This window comes from Nelumbo nucifera, chromosome 4 (genome assembly GCF_055504915.1).
Source record: "Nelumbo nucifera cultivar China Antique chromosome 4, China Antique-T2T, whole genome shotgun sequence".
NCBI lineage: Eukaryota > Viridiplantae > Streptophyta > Magnoliopsida > Proteales > Nelumbonaceae > Nelumbo > Nelumbo nucifera.
In genome coordinates, this window is record NC_142652.1 from 78906026 (window position 1) to 78927182 (window position 21157).

At 43.6% G+C, this 21157-nt stretch overlaps 1 long non-coding RNA gene across 1 annotated transcript; it reads right to left on the minus strand.

Moving 5' to 3' along the window:
• Positions 1-2633: 2633 nt before the first annotated feature.
• LOC148800759 (uncharacterized) lies at positions 2634-20539 on the minus strand. Its single transcript, XR_016068590.1, has 2 exons — positions 19311-20539; positions 2634-2943 (listed from the first exon to the last, which is right to left on the minus strand). It is a non-coding gene; the product is annotated as an uncharacterized LOC148800759 (long non-coding RNA).
• Positions 20540-21157: the final 618 nt, after the last annotated feature.

The window sequence follows — 21157 nt, forward strand, 5'->3', positions numbered from 1 at the left end:
ACAATTCTTTCGATTTTGTTTTTTCTAGAGCTCTCAATAGGGTATCTGTACCTGCTCTTCTCGTGCTCGAGATTGAGCGTGTTTTAAGACCAGGTGGTGTTGGATCTGTGCTTGTGGATATCACTAGTTCTAATACTGGTGGTCTTATAAAATCGGCTACCCCCATTTCCTCCTTCCTGAAAAGTTCCATGTCACCCAAGTGTGCAGACTCAATTCCTTTACGTCGGTCGTATTCAAGAAAAGATTTGTGGGTGCCAGCTCCTTGAAAAACTACCAACTCCCTGATGAATGCCCTTCTGTTTCGAAGAACAAACCTTTCATGGAATGCTTAGAGCCTATCGCTGATGAAAATGCAGTTGGAGCTGATAGAAATATTTCCTATTTATCGAGTTTCATGGATATCTCTTCTAGGAACAACTTAATCTACATTGATGTAGGAGCAGGGGAATCCATAAAATCCAAAATTATTAACGGCTCTCTATCCTTCTATCCCGCACAGTCTCGAGCCTTTAATGTTTACATTGTCGACCATGATACACCTGTCCTCTCTTCCTATGTGAAGAAACCTGGTATTACTTTTGTTTACCACCCAGGCTTGGCTGAGAATAAGGTCACTGCTAGTCGTGTTAGAGATTTGACCCCGTTGTCAGAGGGATAGAGTTGAAGCTTCTCTTTGAATTATTTGAAAGCGGAGCGATATGCCTAGTTGATGAACTTTTGTGAAGAAGCTTCTTGCTCACGCTCTTGGAATTGGGCTGTTGTTATTGAAAGCAGCCTGGGCGTTAATGAAAGATAAGAGCAAGGGGAAGGGGAAGAAGAGAAATCGGGGGAGAGAGAGAGAGAGGGAGAGAGAAGGAAAGAGAGAAATGTGAAGGAATCGGATGTACCACTGCTGTTGTATCGTGAGGTTGGAGAAGATGAATAGTGTTTTTCTCCTAAATGTCTTTATTACAAGGGTAGTATGGGTATTAAAAAATATTGCAATGGTGGATTTCAAGAAAAGCTAATGGAAGGGGGTCTTTGTCTCACAGTCATAGTACAAGGGGGTCTTTGTCACAGGCCCCATAGTAAAAGGGAGGTCACAGGCCCAATATATATAGTAGTGCTGGGTTGTGCCAGGCTAGGCCGCCGGCGACACAACCCACTTGGTCATGTCGTGTCATGCCGGCCCATAGACCTAGAACCTTAGGCTCGTGAGGATTGGAAAAATTTATAAATTATTAAACTGGTATTCCGAAGTGGTTAACGACACGATTCCGGATACACCACAACCCGACACGATTTTGAACCGGCCCAATCCAACTCGATGGTTCACAGGTCATGCCACGGCCCAACAGATTGTATGGGTCGTGTCGGGCTTGGGGTTTTAGGTCAATGGGCCAGGCCGGCATGGCCCACACTATCGTGTCGGGCTGCCCATGGCCCACGAGTTATATATATATAAACTAAGCAATTTTTCAATTTTATTATACTATTTTATTTAATTTTTTAAGTAAATAACTTTAACCTAGTCCACGGACCAGCCCGGACTGGCCTGTACTTTGCGCAAGCCGCACGTGGGCCATGCTGTGCTGGCCTAACACAACTTGTTTAACACCTCTAGTTGTATCAGGCCGACCCCTCAAAGTATCCCAAGGGAGGGAAGCACAGCTCGCACTTTGCACAGGCCACACACGGACCGATTTACACCTTTATAAACACCTATGCGGTGATGAGCTAGCAACTTTTTTCAAATAAACAACCACTGAACCAAACACCATCTAAGTTATACAGGTCTATTGTCCACTAAAGAAATTGCCTAGTACATAAAGAAATCCTTGTCAATAAGAGGGTTTTTGTGATTTCTAAAATAAAAAACAATTGCCACATCAGCAAAAAACTATTATTAACTTATGTTCACTTAGGAGATGATCTTCAATATGATTTTTTTTTTCTTGCTGTAAAATCCAAAAACAAATAAAAACCATTTGGTTTTAAAATAAATTGTTTCTTATTTTAGTTTTTCCTTATTAGCATAGTTTGGGAAGATGCAATATTTGTATTTATACTCTTCCCAAACTAAGCCATAATTCAACAACTGATCCATATAAGATCAATTTTCTATGGTTCTACTTTCAAGTCCATGTAGAAAAAAAATAGAAATTGCTTAACCAAAATTAAAAGGAAATACCAAAATTGTTTCTTTCCTGACAACCTTAGAAATTAGGGGTAAGCAAGGGTCGGTTTAATTCAGTTTAATGGCATAACTTGGAAGGAGAATGATGGATTGTTAGTGTGGACGATTTAGAAGACATAATTGGAAGACATGTATGGTTAGGTTTCCATTTGTATACAATTGGTGGAATCTAGCATATCTTTGGTTTTATCGATTGCTTTATCTGGTTCAAGTGCTAATCCTCGTGAATTTTATGGGCCTATCAGGATACACTATGAAGGTTAATTCTAACCTTAGCGGTTCCAAGGTCGACTCCAGAGTCTACCCGTGGAACCTATCCTTTCTTTACTCTTTTCCTTCAAAAAGAAAATTAAAAATGTTTTTTATAAATTTATTTTTGACAAATAAAATATACAGTTTAAAACATATATTATCTTTATTGATTGAATTGAGTCTTTTAATATCTAGAGTATCATAATAATATTAATGGGAAAATTCCCGAGAGGTATCTTATACTTTAGGTCGAGTGCCAATTTAGTACATAAACTTTAAAACACAACAATCTAGTACCCGAACTTTCAAAATGCGACAATCTAGTGCCTACCGTTAATCAGCCATTAAGTGTCATGGGAAAAGACATAAATGCCCTTCAAAATGTCATCTAATTTTCTTTATCAACCACCATTCTTGAAACCTTTGAGCCACCCCTCCCTATTTTAAATTGATTTCAGTTCTCTGATAGAAGGATTGACGTTCTTGAAACCTCTGAGTCGCTTGTAGAGTGCAGACTGTTCATCGAATTAATTGATAGTCGAATTAATTATAACTTCAGAAGATGTTAATCATAGAAAAAAAGACAATTCATCGAAGAAATCTTAAAATCTCAAACATAAATGAAAATTAAGACAAACATAATTTAAAATTCCTATTTTTGTCGTGTATTCCACCTTCTCCAGATAAATTACTACCAACATATATCACCCCATCCAATGGTTCCTCATAAATAAATAAATTGAACAAAATCAATTGAAATTCGAAACATCTAACAAGGAAAATATGAGAAGGAAGAAACTAAAACAAACCTCCTCTAGTTAACCTTGCGAGGTGAAGTGAAAGAGGTGCTAGAGATCTGCTCGGCATAGAGACCATACGGGCACATGAGTGGATTGTTATGGCCCTGCGGCAGAGCTCCAAGAATCGCCTCAGACGAAAAATGCTTGTCAAAGCCTGATTGGTATTCTAGCTCCACCGGGAAACCATAAACGCTGATCGTAAGAACAAACAAAACCAGACAAAAGAACGTTGAGCTTTTCCTTCTGCTCTTGAGTGTTTTGGTCACAAATATAGATGAAAATCTATGAACTCACAGTCTACACTCTACAATTGATGTCATCGCTTGCAGACAACAAACTCTACATGGGTTTGTCGCTTCCTTTATTTTGGGCTCTTGGAGGATAGCGAGCGTCGAGCCCTTTGTTTTGCTGGCTAGTTTGGCTCTCTTTGTATGGTGTGGAGCCCTAACATTGATCTACACATCAACCACATGAGTTCAGCGTAGCCTCTGTTACAAGGCTTGGCCGAATTCACTGCTGAATAGACTTGTTCATGGGCCGGGCTGGGCCGGGCCGGGCTTTGACTCTTTATTAACAGAAAACTGTTAGGTCCGAGCCCGAGCCCGAGCCCAGCCCTGATAAAAAGCCCGAAGCCCGAACCCGAGCCCGAAGCCCGACCTAATAAAATAAATTCAAAATTTTCCCTATTCAAATGGACATTTTTTATTTTAATTTAGATGTTTTTTCCCCTATTTAAATGAACAATGAACCTACAAGTGAATCAATGACCTCAAATCAAAAAATTTATTCAAATAGACATCACATAGGGTTTTTACTTAGGTTTAACTATAGGTTGGGCCGGGTTTACTTAGGTTTAACTATAGGTCAGGCCGGGCCGGGCTCGGGCTGGGCTATTTTGGCAAAGCCCGAGCCCGGCTCGAATTTTATGCGGACCGGGCTTTTTGGCCCGAGATTAAGCCCGCGGGCCAAAAAGCCTGTTCAAGCCTGTCTGGGGGTTGGGCCGGGCCGGGCCGGCTCGTCGGGCCACCCGGCCCATGAACAGGTCTACTACTGAATACAATGAACCCCTGAGTCCATCTTAATGGACCCAACATTTACACTAAATGGTCATTGGGTCCAACCATCTTATGAAGGCCCAATGATTGGGCAGATACAAGATTATCCCATCAGGTATAACCCCCAATGGTCTTACACTTAACCTCTTAGCCCTCGATGATCAATCACTACCCAACAAGAGAGGACCTCTCCCTCGGCTGCAAGGTACAGTGCTACACTCTCTACTCACATGGACCCCAGGAATTAAAACATTTTGCAAACATTTTGAAACCATAATATATATAAGCATATCTCTATATAAATATATTTTGCAAAACTAAGTTTCGAACACATTTGAAATCCATTGTCGGTAGTTTAGGTTTCCATCAGAGAGAGTGCATTTCCTGATCATTCATTTTGTGCAACAAAGGGACTGATCATGTCAGTATGATCACCCACTCAGATAAATTCTCAGAATGTCCCAACATACCCAGGTTTTGACCCCCTCTAAGGATCTCACTGATTGGCACATCAAAGACAAGCCAATCCGACACCTAGTGCAGTATCATAATCGAGTCTACGGGTCAGGTGTAAAATTTCAGTTTGCTCATTTATCTCCAAGGTCCAAGGCAATACTGGAATTTTGGTCCGATTCAGGGTTTCAAGAAAACCCACACTACATGCACCTCAGGTCTCACCCTGGTAGTTGAGACAAGCCACCCCAACCAACTTGGCGACACATCAGTGTCAGCCTTGTCAGGATAAATCTCCCCAGATCTATCCAACGACTGTAAAGATTCTAAACTAACACGAGTCTCATATGTGTCTAATTTAAGGGTATTACACAGAAACACACTACAATAACATGAATCAAATATGTACTTTATTCATTTACAATAAATGTCATAATGTACATCATGGTGATTGGTGCTAAGGGCATACACTGCCTAACAATATTAATATAGGGAAAATTCCCGATAGGTACCCTGTACTTTAGGTCGAGTGCCAATTTAGTACCCAAACTTCAAAACGTGACAATCTAGTACCCGAACTTTTGAAATGCAATAATCTAGTACCTACCGTGAATAGACCGTCAGTTATGTATATCACGTGACATCATGTGCGACTTAAGACTTTTAAAAATGTCAAAACTACCATTGGACACTGTTCTTCATCTTCTTTTTGAAGAAAATGAAATGGAGCCCGAACTCTCAACAGTCCAGACCATCATTTCATGACGAAAATGAAATGGAGCCCGATCTCAACATGTCTCTTTATGCCTCTTGATCATCAGCCAACCCTTTTGCAATGATTACTGGCAATATTTCTTCGTCACCCAAGTAGGCATACTTAAGGTAATTTGGCAAGGTCTTTGACTTTAACTTAGGAGCTTGCAAAACAGAAGGCAACAATTTCTTATGAGCAAATGATGATGGAATATTAGAATTTGTTAACCTTGGCTCCAATATCGGCTCCGAAGCTTCACAGGATGAATCTAGCTCTTCCTTCATATTCAATTGTGCACTCAATTCGAGCTCCTCATTCATATCTTCTTCTCCAAAGATTTTCTGCACAATTGAATCAAAAATGTCAATTGAACAAATCGAATGACATTCATTGGGGTACTTCATTGCTTAAAAAATATTAAATTTAACAATCTCGCCGTCAAATTCAATAGAGAGGGTACCCTCATCCACATCTATTTTGGTTTTGGCCGTTTTCATAAATGGCCTGCCTAATAGAAGTGGAGCTGAACTTGTGATAGTGTCTTCCTCCATCTTCAAGATGTAAAAATCAGTTGGAAATATGAGGTCATTAACCTGCACCAAAACATCTTCAACGATCCCTTCAGGGTAAAGGTTAGAATGGTCAGGCAACTGAATGACTACCCTAGTCTCCTTTAATGGACCTAAATTCAAGGCACAATAAATCGAGTATGGCATGACATTGATAGATGCACCTAAATCTAGCATGGCACGCTCAATTCTTTTCTTGCCAATCACGCAAGGTAAATTAAACCTACCTGGATCAGCACGCTTTTCCGGTAGAGTTCTCTTGATGACAGCTGACACGTTCTCCCCAACCTTTACCTTCTCATCACCTCTCAACTTCCTTTTGTTAGTGCACAACTCCTAATTTGATTGGGAACAAGCTGATCTTGAACTGGACATAAGATAAGGGATTATCCTTATCACTTAAAGAGATCAGATCCAAATAAAGATTTGGATAAGGAAACTCCTAATTAGATTAGGAGGTTGTCTCTTTAAGGCTATAAATAGAGAGCAGGGCGGACCTGAAAAAGACACACAACACACAGAAGACAACTCAGTCAAACTGATCTTGCCTTCAGTTATTTTTCTTCTTACTCTTGCCGCCCAATCCTGTTCGATCTCCAATTCTTGGAACTGATCAAGATTTGATATTGATATTGTTTCTTGCCAAAAGAAACAATTCTGAAGTTGTGCTCACTTCCCATTCGATTCTTGCTGAAGAATCACAAGTTCTTGGTGAAGAACTACCTGTTGATCCTACCTCATCCTAAGCTGTGTCATTTTCAGTGGAGGGAGGATTTGGTACACTCTTTGGGCGTGAATACCTGCGCTAGAAGGAGCTTTTTGCATAGATTTTGTATCAGGTATATCCCTCCCTATCTTGGTTTAGATTTAGTCTGGTTTGGTTACAAGAACGAACCTTGAAAATGTAGTTTTCTAAATTAGGAATAGGATTCCCGGATGGGAGTAAAGAAATTTTTGAAATTTCGCCCAACCTTCCTACAGAGTTCGGCCATCCATATGATGGACCTCCCATCCCTTCAAATATATGGTTCAAAAATTATCATTATAATTTAAATTTTGTAAATATTACCTTTCACATTACTTATTGTATATACACATTCAAATATTAAAATGAAAACAAATGATCAAATCACTTAACTAACTCAATTGTCAAGTGAGACCATGGCCTTTGTAACCATGAGTGGTTAGGTTCAAATCTTTACATCCTCAAAAGCATTTTGGGGTTTATTTCAAGGCCAATTCCATGAAGGCCAGCCTAGGCCAATTAATTGAATTGGTTTAGTTAAGGTAAACCCTTTGACCCTGGAACTGGCCTAGGTAGGGGTAGGCTCCAAGAATTTGGAACCAGACTCTACCTAATAATAAATTTGGTAGGATCGGGTTAAGTTGACATATGTTGTCCCTAACGGGTTCAACCTGTTGTATGCCGGAGCGGGCTATGCATTACAAGGTTCGTACCTGAGCTGCCTACACCTTAGGCATTACAAGTCCTCAGCCTATGCCAATGAGGCGACTAGGTCTTATATGCTACTGAGGTTTTTCATTAGCTCGGCGTTTGGCCCTTAGGCTAGGGGAGCGGCTTATAGTCTGCTCTCCTAGAGTTCACCCATGCCGAAAAGGCGACAGGGTCTTATAGTGCCGAGGTCATGTTAGCTCGGCATTCTGGCCCTTAAGCTCTGGGAGTGACTCGTAGTCTACTCAGTTGTTATAGGTAATACTGTCTTAAGTTAACAATATTCCATGCCCGAGGTACCTGTCTCCCTTCGAGGGTTTCGAGCTCGTATGTTCCTTCCCCGAGCACTCGTTTCACTCGGTAAGGTCCTTCCCAGTTGGACCCGAGCTTGCCAGCGCCGGGCTCAGGTACCATAACTTTACGAAGGACCAGGTCACCGACGTGGAGGTTCCGCTTCTTGACCTTGGCGTTATAGTACCGAGCTACTCTTTGCTGGTAAGCTGCAGTCCTGATGTACGCGAGGTCCCTTACTTCGTCGAGTAGATCGAGGTTGGTACGTAAGTCATCCTCATTCGTCTTATCATTGTATGCTTCCAGTCGCAGCATAGGTACTTTAATTTCTATCGGGATAACTGCTTCGGGGTCGTAAGTGAGGTTGAAGGGAGTCTCTCCTGTGGCAGTTTTCTCTGTGGTTCGGTAAGCCCATAGAATACTGGGTAGTTCGTCTACCAACAATCCTTTAGCTCGGTCCAAGCATGCCTTCTTTCCACGGAGGATGGCCCTGTTTGTGACTTCTACTTGACCGTTTGCTTGTGGGTGTGCAACTGAAGTGAAATTCTACCGGATCTCCATGTCTTGGCACCAGTTCTAGAATTTGATGTCCTCGAACTGCTTGCCGTTGTTAGAAATTAGTACCCGGGGTAACCCAAAGCGGCACACAATGTTCTTCCAAAAGAAGTTTTGGACGTTCCGGGCTGTGATCGTTATAAGAGGTTCAACTTCTACCCACTTGGTGAAGTAATCCGCTGCTACTACTAAGAACTTCCCCATGGTGATATCGCTGGTGCTGGCTAACTGGGACAGGGCATCGGCCTCAGCGTTCTCCGACCTTGGGATTTTCCTGATGAAGTGTGACTGGAAGTTGAGCAGAGCCTCTCTTACTTTGGCCAAGTAAGCAACCATGGTTGGTTCGCGAGCTTCGTAATCTCCTGTGACTTGGTTGACTACGAGCTGGGAATCGCTGCAAATGACGATGTGTTTGGCCTTTACTTCTCTGGCTAAAGCTAGTCCAGCTATCAACGCTTCGTATTCCGCTTCATTGTTGGATGCCGCGAACTCGAAGCATAGTGCGTACTCCAATTTCGTGCCACTTGGGCCATGCAGAACTATTCCGGCTCCGCTGCCCTGCTGGTTCGAGGAGCCACCTACGTGAAGGATCCAGGGCTCCTTATCCGAGTTCGCGCTTGGCCTAACTAGGAGAGATGCCACACTGGCTGCTACCTCACGGGGCCCGAACTCAACTGGCTTGGGAGCTCCGGGCTCGCCCGGACTGGGGGCCTCGTGCTCAACTGGCCTAGCGACTTCGGAGCTGAAAGTGCACTCGGCAATGAAATCTGCCAAGGCTTATGCCTTAATAGCAGTTCGCAGCTTGTATCGGAGGTCGTACTCGCTAAGCTCAATGGCCCACTTCGTTAATCGGCCTGAGACCTTGGGCTTAAGTAAGACTTGCCTCAAAGGTTTGTTGGTGAGGACGATAACAGTATGAGCCTGGAAGTACTGACGGAGCTTCCGAATTGCGATGACCAGTGCATAGGCTAGCTTCTCTATCTTTGGATATCTCGTCTCTGCTCCCTGCATTACTTTACTAACATAATAGATGGGTTGTTGGACCCGATCTACTTCCTTTATCAGTACCGAGCCGACCACTTCGTCACTTGCCGAGAGGTACAGCTTTAAAACATCGCCCTCTTCGGGTCGGGTTAAGATTGGCACACTAGCGAGGTATTTCTTGAACTCGTCAAACGCGAACTGGCAGTCTTGGGTCCATTCGAATCATTTGCTTTTAATTGCCTTAAAGAAAGGCAGACAGCGATCCGCTGACTTGGACATAAAGCGGCTCAAGGCGGCTACGCGGCCATTCAACCTCTGAACCTCCTTCAACTTCCGGGGTGGTCTCATATCTAAGATGGCCTTAATCTTACCCGAGTTGGCCTCAAAGCCGTGCCGGTTAACAATGTATCCTAGGAATTTGCCCGATGTGACACCGAAGACACACTTGTTTGGATTCAACTTCATGTTAAATTGTCGTAGAATTTGAAAGACAGAATGCAAGTCTTGTATTAATCCGTGTGAGAATTGAGTTTTGACGACCATGTCGTCTACATAACACTCTATTTTTCTGCCAATTAATGGCTCAAATAATTTATTTACAAGCCTTTGAAAGGTTGCCCCAACATTTTTCAACCCGAAGGGCATAACCTTATAACAATATAGACCGAACTCTGTGATGAAGGCAATTTTTTCTTCATCCGTCGGGTCCATCCTGATTTGGTTATAGCCCGAATAGGCGCCTAAGAAACTCAACAACTCGTTCCCTGAGGTCGCGTCCACCAGGCGGTCGATTCTGGGAGTGGGAAGCAGTCATTTGGGCAAGCTCGGTTTAGGTCAGTGTAGTTGACGCACATGCGCCACTTGCCGTTAGCCTTCTTTAATAGAACGGGGTTAGCTACCCAGCTCGGGTAATGGACTTCTCTTATGAAGTCGGCTACAAGGAGCTTTGCGACCTCCTCGTCGACTGCCTTCCATCGCTCCAGAGCTAAGTTGCATTTCTTCTGTCTAACAGGCCTAACTACAAGATCAGTATTGAGCTTGTGAGTTATAAGACTAGGGTCTATACCGGGCATCTCTGTCGCGGACCATGCAAAAACATCGAAGTTTTGGAGTAGGAAACTTACTAGTTCGGATCGTAGGGGTTCCTGGACTGAAGCATCGATCTGAAGTGTTCGAGTTGGGTCTTCTGCTGAAGTCGGGATGGCAACTGTTTCTTCCGTGGGTGCAGCTCGTTCTTCGCCTTGCTCTGTAGGTCGCTCCAATTCGAGGTTGTCAGCCACCTTGGTCTTTCCCTTGAGGGCGGCGACATAGCACTTGCGAGACTCAAGTTGGTCGCCCCGTGCTACCCCTACTCCGAAGTCTATAGGGAACTTCATTGCCAAATGATAAGTGGAGACCATCGCCCGTAGGACATGGGTGATCGGCCTGCCTATTATGGCTTTGTACAGGGAGGGGGTCGCGACCACCAAGAAGTCATGGTTAAGTCTGACTACGCTGGGTCATGTGCCGACTTCCACAGGTACTGTTATTTTCCCGAGGAGCCTGACTTCTTCTCCGTTGAAGCCCACCAAGGGAGTATTAGCGGGCCTCAAGTCACTTCCCTACAACTGAAGCTGGTCGAACGCGACTTTGAAGAGGATATCTGCCAAGCTACCTGAGTCAACGAGGACACGCCTGACCTCGAAATCATTGATCCTTACTTTTATGACGAGCGCGTCGTCGTGGGGGTAGTGGACCCCACGCGCATCGTCCTCCGTGAAGAAGATCGGTTCCTCTGTCTTCGGTTGTTTCGGAGAATTTTGTTCTTTCCTGGCAGCTTCGCGATCTGACGTCCAAGCTGTCGTCGAGGTACAGCCTGCGACGATCGAACCTCCAACTATCATGTGGATGGTGCCCCATACCGGCCTCTCTTCTAGGGGCTGCCTCTGTGACTGCTCTACCGGCCTGTTGCTGGACTCGGGAGCATCCTTACCGTGTTCCCCTTGCCGACCTGCCTTATTATTATTATTACCGTTATTCAGTACAAAATTCTTTAGATATCCACGACGAATGAGTCCTATCTTGTCACGGAGATTCTTACAGTTCTCGGTACTATGACCGTTGTCTCTGTGAAAGCTACAATATAAGTTTTTATTCCTTTCATTAGGATTCCCCCTCAGGCAGGGTGGCCACTTCACGTACGGGGCATCCTTGATTGCCATCAGGATTTCGGCCCGCTTAGCATTCAATGGGGTATAGTCAGTTTGGTCCGCTACAGGGGGTCGGAACGGCTGACCCGGCTTTGCCCCCCGAGCTACGTCCTTCTTCTTTCGATTGTCTCCTTGGCTAGAAAGTTCTCCTTCTCTCTCTCTTCTCAGGCGCGCTTTCGCCCTTCTGATTGATCTCTTCTTCCGTGGCTATGAACCTATCTGCGAGCTTGAGGAATTCAGTTATGGTCGCCGGCTGGTTGACAATCATGTGCCACTTGAATTCCTTGTGCGTCACGCCCTTCTTGGCTGCTGCAAGGCGCACTACGGGGTCCAGGCACGGTATCTGCATGCATGCATCATTGAACCGCTTGATATAGCCCCGGATGGACTCTCCCTCTCTCTGGACTATGTTGAGAAGGCTTTCCTCAGTTCGCGGGCACCGCTTGCTGGTGACGAAGTGGGATGTGAAGGCTTGCGCGAACTGTGCCCAACTTCTTATCAATCTGGGTGCAATGTTCCGATACCATGTGCAGACCACTCCTCTGAAAGTGGTGGAGAAAGCCATGCACATGCAAGACTCACTAGCCCTCGCCAGGTGCATCTGTGACTGGAAAGCGTCTACATGATCATTCGGGTCGAACGACCCGTCATATTTATCGAGAGGGGGGAGCTTGAAGTCCTTGGGCATTGGAACAGCCAAGAGCTCGGGAGACAGGGGGGATGGAACAGAAAGGAGGGGAGCTTTAACTTCACCCGAGCTTACCTCTTCCCTGCCTTTGAGCTCGGGAAGGTTGTGGGTGGTAGTTGGTGGGCTCCGTATTGGTGCTGCTCACCTCCGTATTGTCAGGAATAGTTTGTGCAGGAAGCAGCTCGGGCTGCTGGTGATGACTGCGGACAGAGGAGTTCTGCTTAGATTCTGCAGCTAGGATCTCGAACCGGTTCTCTAGAAGTGGGGCTTCGAACTTTGATTGCTGGGGTGATGTAGACCTGGCGAGTTGGGGTCCTCTCGACCTGACTGCCCGCAGTGAAACCAGAGTGGTTGGTCTTTCCTTTCTGTCGCGTGAGGAGGCTTGGCTCTTAGGGGGGTTCTGGGAAGCCTCTCCTTGGCGAGAAGGGCGTTCATCCTGGCGGCGAGACCTAGCTTGTCGTGAGGCTAGGTGCCAAGGAGGGAGCCGAGGCTGAGGCTTAGGCAGCTGAGGGAACTGCTGCTGATAGTGATATTGAGAGACTTTGTGCAGCACCTGCTGCTAGTAGAGCTGGAACTACTGAAACTGCTGCATCTGGGCTTGCATGGCCCGCATGGACTGCACCAGGTTGTCAAGTTGGCTCTGGCTTGTCGTCGGAGGGACAACAATTGGTTCAGCAAAGGTTGTCTCAACAGAGGGGGGAAGGGGAACACTCACAGGCGCCACTGCTCGTGGCACGTTCAGGCTAGGGACTCCGTCTACCGAAAGGGGAATGGTGAACTGCCCAATGCAGACCATGGGGACCTGGAGTTGTTCCCTGGCGATATCCATCTCCATGCTACGCTCGTCATTGCTTGAAGAAGCCATGAATGCTGAGTTTTCAGAAAAGAAGGGACTGTGAAAGCTTAGAGGAAGGCTTTTAGAAGCGTTCCCACAGACGGCGCCACAATCTGGTCACTCCTAGCTGGCACTTGCATGGCTCCTGAAAGGTACCTAAGATGGAGAAGATGAGGGATCCCCGGGGGCTTGCCCGGCGGGAACACTTCGACACTTAAGTTAGAGTCCTGTGAAAGATGCAAAGAGAGGAAGAAAGCTAAGAGTGCAGATAGCACGAGTATCAGAAAATTTCCTCTGTCCTTTGGGATTGGGCTACTTATAACAGAACTCTGTCGAATCAGGCCCACCTGCCTTTGATAGGGCAGGTATAACCACCACTATCGTCCTGCCGCAGTTGTTACAGCCAGGGCTGAGGTGGCACGCGCGGGGCCGTCGTTGCAGGGTACGTACCTGTCAAGTGTAAGACACCTTCTAAAGGTGGCAGGCACAACACTATCTGACGAGAGACGTGGTTGCAGTCTCCAGGTTTGTCAGGTACAGTGGTCGGGCAGGAGGCCTTCCTGTGATGTGTCGAACTGCTCTTCTGCGAACTACCATGTACCGAGCTGCCTGTGGCAAACTACACCAAATTGTCTGGCCCGAGGTGTCTCTACCGCGGGGTATCTAGAAGCCGATCGGGGTGTTCCTATTTGGGAGTGGCCTAAAATCCACTGGGAGGAGCTCGGGCATTAGGAAAGGTCAGGGGGTCCCGAGCTCGGAGGTAGCTTGGAGCGCCTTAGCCTTGGGAAGGAGGTGCAAGCCAGGTGGCTCTCGGCGAGTAGCCTAACCCGCTGAGTTGCCAAACTAAACTCAGTGAACCCTTCCCACCGAGTTGCGGTTGCGTTTGCTGTGCTATCACGCAGAGTCATCGCTTAAGCAAGGTCATGCCCGCGTGTACCCGTGCTACGAGGTCAGGCCTAATCACCCTCCATCAATTTCCATGTGTAATTCGAAATATTTGGAAATAATGTTATTTTTTCTGTGTTTGGATTGACTTGGTTGATATCAGACTGAAGTATCAAAAATGTCCATCAACATTTTGTATTTTTCTTAAATCACATGAAAGTAAGTTTATGTTGGTGGGTCTTGACACAGACATATGTTGAGTAATCTTGTTATAATCTTTTAGATGCTTATTTAAGTTGTACCCAAAGGTATTTTTTGTAAAAGCTCTCTTGTTTTAAACTCCTAAAATATAAGTCAGTGAAGCGCCGGCTATTGCTCTTGACGCCAAAAGGTTCTCTCTCTCTCAAGATACTACTATTCTCTTGTTTTCTTCTCCGTTTTCTCAAGAAACATCCAGAGTTACTTAATCCGAAGCTCAACTGATTGGGTAAGAGAATAGTAGTAACATGTATATGCGGGTTGGGTTTTGTGTTCCGGCCCGGCCCGCATATATTTAAACTTACACATTTTGTGTAATATGTATACATGTTATTTTACATTATATTATATATTTTATATATAAATATTATAACATGACATGCATAATTTATATTATATGTAATATTTTATATTATATAACATATAAAATAAAACTTATATGCATGTTATGTCATTTAATATAAAATATTATAGATATATAATGTTTTATATATGAAAGACATTGCCCCGGAATCAAGCCCGGTCCGGCCTGGGCCTGTATAGACCTGAGCTAGGTATTATATTACAGGCCCGGAATCTCAGGCTGGGTCGAGCCCATGCCTAATCTATAGCCCTTATCACAGGTGCAAAGCCCGGCCCATGATCACCCCTATTTATTTTCCTTTGGTCGTAACACAAAAAGGTATGTTTTTTTCTAAATCCATGATGAGGGTTTGCAAGATTGGAGTAGCCACTTTCGTTTTTTTTTTGTGGTTTTTGGAACTTGAAATCCATTCGGTCAATGTTGTACTTGTTTTTCTTCTATAGGTCTCATATAAGGTCTGTATCCCGCATCAAATTCACTCTCAAAATTCCCATAGAGGTTGGATCCATGCAGCCACATATTGCTAGGAACTACATGTTCCTGTCAACAACAAAAGAAATGTGTGCCAGAGTTTCTACTACTTACTCCCAAGTTCAAAATAATTAGAGTATATCAGCTTTGTCGAAGAATCTAGGAATCTTCGACAAGGGGAGAAATCCGTGGCGTTATATCTCTCACTCTTCAATCACTATGGGAGGAGATTAATCATCTTGAGGCACTTGAGTGGAGAGATTCCTTTAATGGAGAGCAGTATAGGAAGCACAACATATTCTTAGTAACAATGTTGTCACACTTTCAGCTGCTTATTCTTTGGCTCAAGGTGAAGAGAGTAGAAGGGCAGCTATGATGCAATCTCTTTTCATGAACATCTAGCCATGGTGGTGTCATCTAAGCCCAAGTCTACTTACAGCTGAGGTTGAGTGTAATTATTGCAAGAGATCCAAACACACAAGGGATAGGTGTTGGAAATTACACCCAAAATTAAAGATGGCAAAATTTAAGTGAGGCAAGAAAGGCAGTCCTCGTGTTGCCACTAGCTATAAGAGTTCAAAAACTCATCCTGTGGCTCCTAGCCATGGAGAATCCTTAATTGTTGTCAAGGCTGAAATAAACAAAGTCAACTTCTTAAAAGGTTAGAAAGCAACAACAAAACAAGTACCTCTGATCCCATCAGTTCTTCCGCATCTTTTTTCCAAGTTAGGTAATTTGTCCTTTGCTTCCCATGCTTCTGCTACTACACCCACCACTTGGTTTATTATTGATTTAGGTGCCTCTAACTTAAGACAGGTACGTTTTCTTGTTTTCATTCTTATCATTTGTCCTCTGGAAAGGAGAAAATCACTCTAGAAGACGGGTCCCATACCTTTATTTTTAGTGTGAGAGATGTTAAGTTTAGTGATGATCTCTTGCTTAGTTATGTTTTTCATGTTCCCCGACTTCATACAAATTTATTGTCCGTTAGCTCTCTTACAAAGTCCTTGAATTGTTGTCGAATTTATTTCTCTTTTCATTATGTCTTCTAGGACCTGAGAACTAGGAAAAAGATTGGAGGTGGGAGGGAAGCTAATGAAGTTTACCTTCTAGACCTGCTAGTGCTCTATCTTTTGCCTATGCTTTATATTTTTATGGCATTGTAGGTTGGATCATTTGTCTTTTACTTCCTTGAAATTGTTATATCTAACTTTGTTCCAGTCAGTGCCTATGTCTGATCTCCAATGTGAAACATGTCAACTTTCAAAGTATTGTAGAACAACTTATCATCCAATACAAGAAGTTTCTTGCCATTCCATATTGTGCATACTTATGTGTGGGGGCCATATTCTTTTGCAAGTATGAGAGGCTACAAATATTTTATATTATTTGTTGATGATTTTTCCAGATTTACATGGTTATATCTTCTCAAGAATAAAGATGAAGTATCGCAGGTTATCAAAAACTTTTACATGGTGAAACTTAGTTTGACCGAGTTCCTATGTTCAAATCTCTTAACAAAATGTGGTTGCAGAAAGGAAAAACAAACATGTGGTTGAAATTTCTTGTGGCCTATTGTTCCAAATAAAAGTTCCTACTCATTTTTTGGGAGATGTAGTACAAGATGCAATGTATTTGATTAATAGACTTCCCTCTAGAGTCTTTGGATGTATTTGTTTTGTTCACGACTTGTGCCATTCTCATGTCAAGTTTGATCCAAAAGCCATTAATGTATTTTTCTTAGGTATCCTTTTTCTAGAAAACGTTTTGTATCTAAAGATGTCACCTTTTTTGAGTCCTAACCATTTATCCCTCCTAATGTCTTTCTTTAGGAAGAGTGTAGTAGTGAAGAGACAAAATTCTTCCTCATCACATTCTCTCATCTCAGTTTTAGTCTCCATTTTGTTTGTCTTTACCTCTGTTTCTCCTCATGGGAGTAAGTCATGACCAACTCTGTTTCTCCTCATCACATTCTCTCATCTCTGTTTCTCCATTTTGTTACTCTTGAGAAGCCTAGCTCTTCTCTTTCTCCTCATGGGAGTAAGTCATGACCAACTTTTAAGCAAACCTATATTAGGAATAAACGAGGGTGGCTCTAGATGCTGATCATCCACCTCAGTTTTCTCTCGTGGATTCAAGTAACTTTCAACCTCCTTCTATTCTTACTTCTGATGATCCTGTTATTATTTCTAATTTTACTCCTGATTCTATTGAGATCTCTAGCACCCATTTTGAAGGTGGTGAACTCGGTGATCTTAATCTTCCTATTTCCTTATGAAAGGAAAAAAGGAAGTGTACTTTGTAGTCTGCTACCACCCCTTATCCTATTTCTAACTATGTTTCTTATGAGTCTTTACCTCCATACCATACTTTTCTTTATAGCCTTGTCTTCTGTGTCCATTACCAAAAATGTTTTAGAGGTTGTTACCTAACCATGCTGGAAAGAGGCTATGAATCAGGAAATGAAGGCTTTTGAAAGGAAAACCTAGAATTGTTGGTTAATCTCTGCAATGATTGGTTTATTTGTTCATTTGCCCATGTCACTAGGAGAGTTGTGAAGGTTGATCTTGCGACTGTTCGACTTACTCGTACAACAGCCGCTAAGGTTTACATGGAAGTTGATTTGTTGAAGGAAAACCCTAATAAGGTTTGTATTGTATTGGAAATGAAGGACTTTTATAGAAGATTGTATATGAGGGTCTTCCCAAATATTGTAGCTTTTGCTATAAACATGGCCAGATCAGGATGAATGTTGTAAGAGGATCAAGAAGATAGAAAAGAAGTTATAGGGAGAGAAGATGGATCTTACCTCCAAAGATAAAAAGTTTGTCAAACCAAAGAAGATGGAGATCAATCAATTGGTAGTTAAGTAGATCTTTTAGCTTACAGGCCAATCCAAATGGATATAGCCCCAATGGCTCCTACCAATAATACCAATTTGGATCCAAATGAAGTTGAAGTTGTGAAAGATGGAGGTGTTCAAAGTAATCAACTTACCACTATTGTACTGGATTTAGTTATTCAAATGCCGATGGAAGAGTGAGAGCCAAGATTTATTGGTAAATTCCTAGACAATATCCCTAAGGATTGGCTTGCTATACATGACATGCCAGGTTTTCGAGAAAATGAAGTTATGAGTAATGGTGCAAATCAGGGAACATCTACACAAGTCCTAATACAATGCGAAATGGAACCAGAGGTTTGTGAAATGACACAAGTGATGACGAGAATGTAATCAGACTCCGATGGGAATGCAGAGAAGGAACAAGAAGACCAAACAAGGGAAGGTAATCAGACTCTTCCTATCACTTTATCACAAGAGATGACGGGAATGACACAAGCAAATGAAGAAGGGTGTGACGATGAAAGGCTATATTTTCCTTGGCAAAGGGTTAATCAATGGAGTTGTGATGATAAGGAGATTGGAATTCATAATAATGTCTGTGAGCATAGCAAATGAAGAAGGGTGTGACGATGAAAGGCTATATTTTCCTTGGCAAAGGGTTAATCAATGGAGTTGTGATGATAAGGAGATTGGAATTCATAATAATGTCTGTGAGCATAGGAAAAAATGGCTCACTTTGACACCTGGGCTGGAAGTGGAGTTGCCACCCATCATATTAAAAAATGGAGGTGATGGGACCTCCGAGAATGGTAACAAAATCATTTTTACTAAATAACGACTCTAAAGCCCAATGCACTGGTCTAACCAGTCCGGGTAAGACTCGGATGGGAGAGGGAAAGGGTTAGGCACCCCTCTCCCGAGTCTGATAGGTGGGGCTTACATGGTAGCTCAAAAACAAATATTAATAACTATTCTATGGACTAAAGGAATAAAAAAAGAACAAGGAACAAAACATCATAAAGAATTTTAAAGCTATTAAGAAATAATAAAGCTATAAAGAACTCACAACTTTCGATATTAAGAGATAATAAAGCTATAAAGGAAACAGTACAAGAGAAAAGAATAGGATGATCTACTGATATTCAACATCTTTAACTATTCTACTTAAAAGAATTTTAAACTTCATAGAACCAAAGAAAAGAAATTAATGATAACCAGTAAGGGAAAAACTAAAAACAGCCTATTCAACTAAAATAAACACCGGTAAAACCTAAGAAACTGACGATTAAGAACAAGAAGAAACAAAAGAATAAGCAAATCTGGGCTGGTACCAAGGTCTCTCTCTTCCCAGCTGCAGATATAGTAAAACCAACAAGCACACGAGAACACGCAAGAAACCAAACATATGAGCAGAAATGAGCATTGAGCATTACCTAACTGAAATGTAGCCTGAACTTAGAATGCTGCAAGGGAAGATTTCAGCCTCGGAGCTTTCTCTTCAGATGACACGATGAAAATGAGGGAGTGCGTATTTTGGCCCAAATTCGATCGCTGGAACAGGGGTGTCGTTGTTTATCTTCTTGCTTCAAACAGACATGGTGTTCGATGCTTGAAATCAATAGTTTCCATCTATCTCAAAGAGGTAAAAATGGAAGATAGATGGGATGGTTGTCGCCACCTCTGCTGGATGTCCAAAAGTGGAAGGCGATCAATAGTTTCTAGGCAGAGGTTGCCGCTGTTACTCGATGTTGGGACCTCTGCTCGCAGCCGCTGTCAAGAGTTCGCCATGACAAATGTTCGGGTGTTATCTTGTTGGAAAGAAAAAACAATAAAAAAGGAGGGATCGAAGGGGAGGAGTTGTTGCCATTGCCTCTATTCAGCTGAAAGGAAGATGGTGAATGGTAGAATGGCTCTTGGGTGGATTGGGAGAAGAAGAAGAAAACTGAGAGAGCAAGAGAGAGAGGTAGCATGGGTAGGCGGAGAAACCGCAGCTGCCTAAAGTTGCAGCGGTGGTGACTGATAAAAACGAATAGGGGTAGGAGGAGGAGGAGGAAGAAGAAGAAGAAGGAGGAGGAGGAGGAGGAGGAGGAGGAGAGAGGGAGAGAGAGGGAAGTCGGTATTGAGACGAGTCACCGCCACCTGGGTTGGGTTCGAACAAAGGGGAGATCGTCGCCGCTCGCCGCTCTGTGTCTGGGTTCGAACAGGGAAGAAGAGGAATAGTTTGGGATTAGGGTTTCTCGGAAGGGTCTAATTGGGTGTTTCGAAAGGATCGGAAGGGTCTAATTGGATATTCAGGGTGAAATAAAGGTTCAGGTGTCAGACCAAGCAAAAATCAGGTGCTAACACGAGGGCGACAAACGAGAAACCCCATCCAATCTCCACTTTCTTCCTCTCTCTCTTCTCTACTCTTTTCCTCCTCCTCCTCCTCTTCTTCTTCTCCTTCCCTTCCTCTATTCCATTTCCGCTGCAACAACCACTTACAGCGGCGACCTCCTCTCCATTCTTCCATTTTCTCTACTTTTCCGTTCTCTCCCTTCTATTACATTTCTGCTTTCCGCCAACGAACTACTCTTCGTCTTCCTCTTGATGAAATAGAACACCCCACAGCGGTTTTCCTTGGCAAGGGTGCGATGATGAAAGGCTATATTTTCCTTGGCAAAGGGTTAATCAATGGAGTTGTGATGATCAAGAGATTGGAATCTGATGTGGCACGATCCGAGCACTCCTATCTGGCTACTAACTGGCTCCTAACTGGCAACGGACGGCACCTGAGAAGAAGAAGGTGAAGAATTCCCGGGGGATTTGCCCGACGGGAATACTCCAAACCTTAAGGTAGAACGCTAGGGTAGAAAGTAAAGAGTGTAAAGAGGCTAAGAGTGTAGGTCGCGCTAGATCACTGAGTTCTCAAAATTAGCTCGAGAGCAAGTAAGATGACACAAAATCAAATTTGATCAGAAATCCTTCTCCCCTTCGACTAAGGGGCTTTTATAGGGGCGTTCTTGTCAAATCGGACGTAACCGCCACTAGGCTTCTATCGTAGTCGTTACCTGCCAGGGCTGCGTAGGTGACCGTCGCAGGGTACTACCCAATTGGATGGGTGACACATCCCGGGAGGACAGGCACGCCACCATCTGTCGAGAGACGTGGGTACAGTCTGTCGAATGGGCAAGGACTGCGCCGTCAGTCAAGAGACGTGGCGCAGTCTGACGGGTACGGTCTTGTTAGATAGAAGCTTCCAGAGAGCATCGTGTTGCTTAGTCGTGAGCTACCTTGTAGCGAG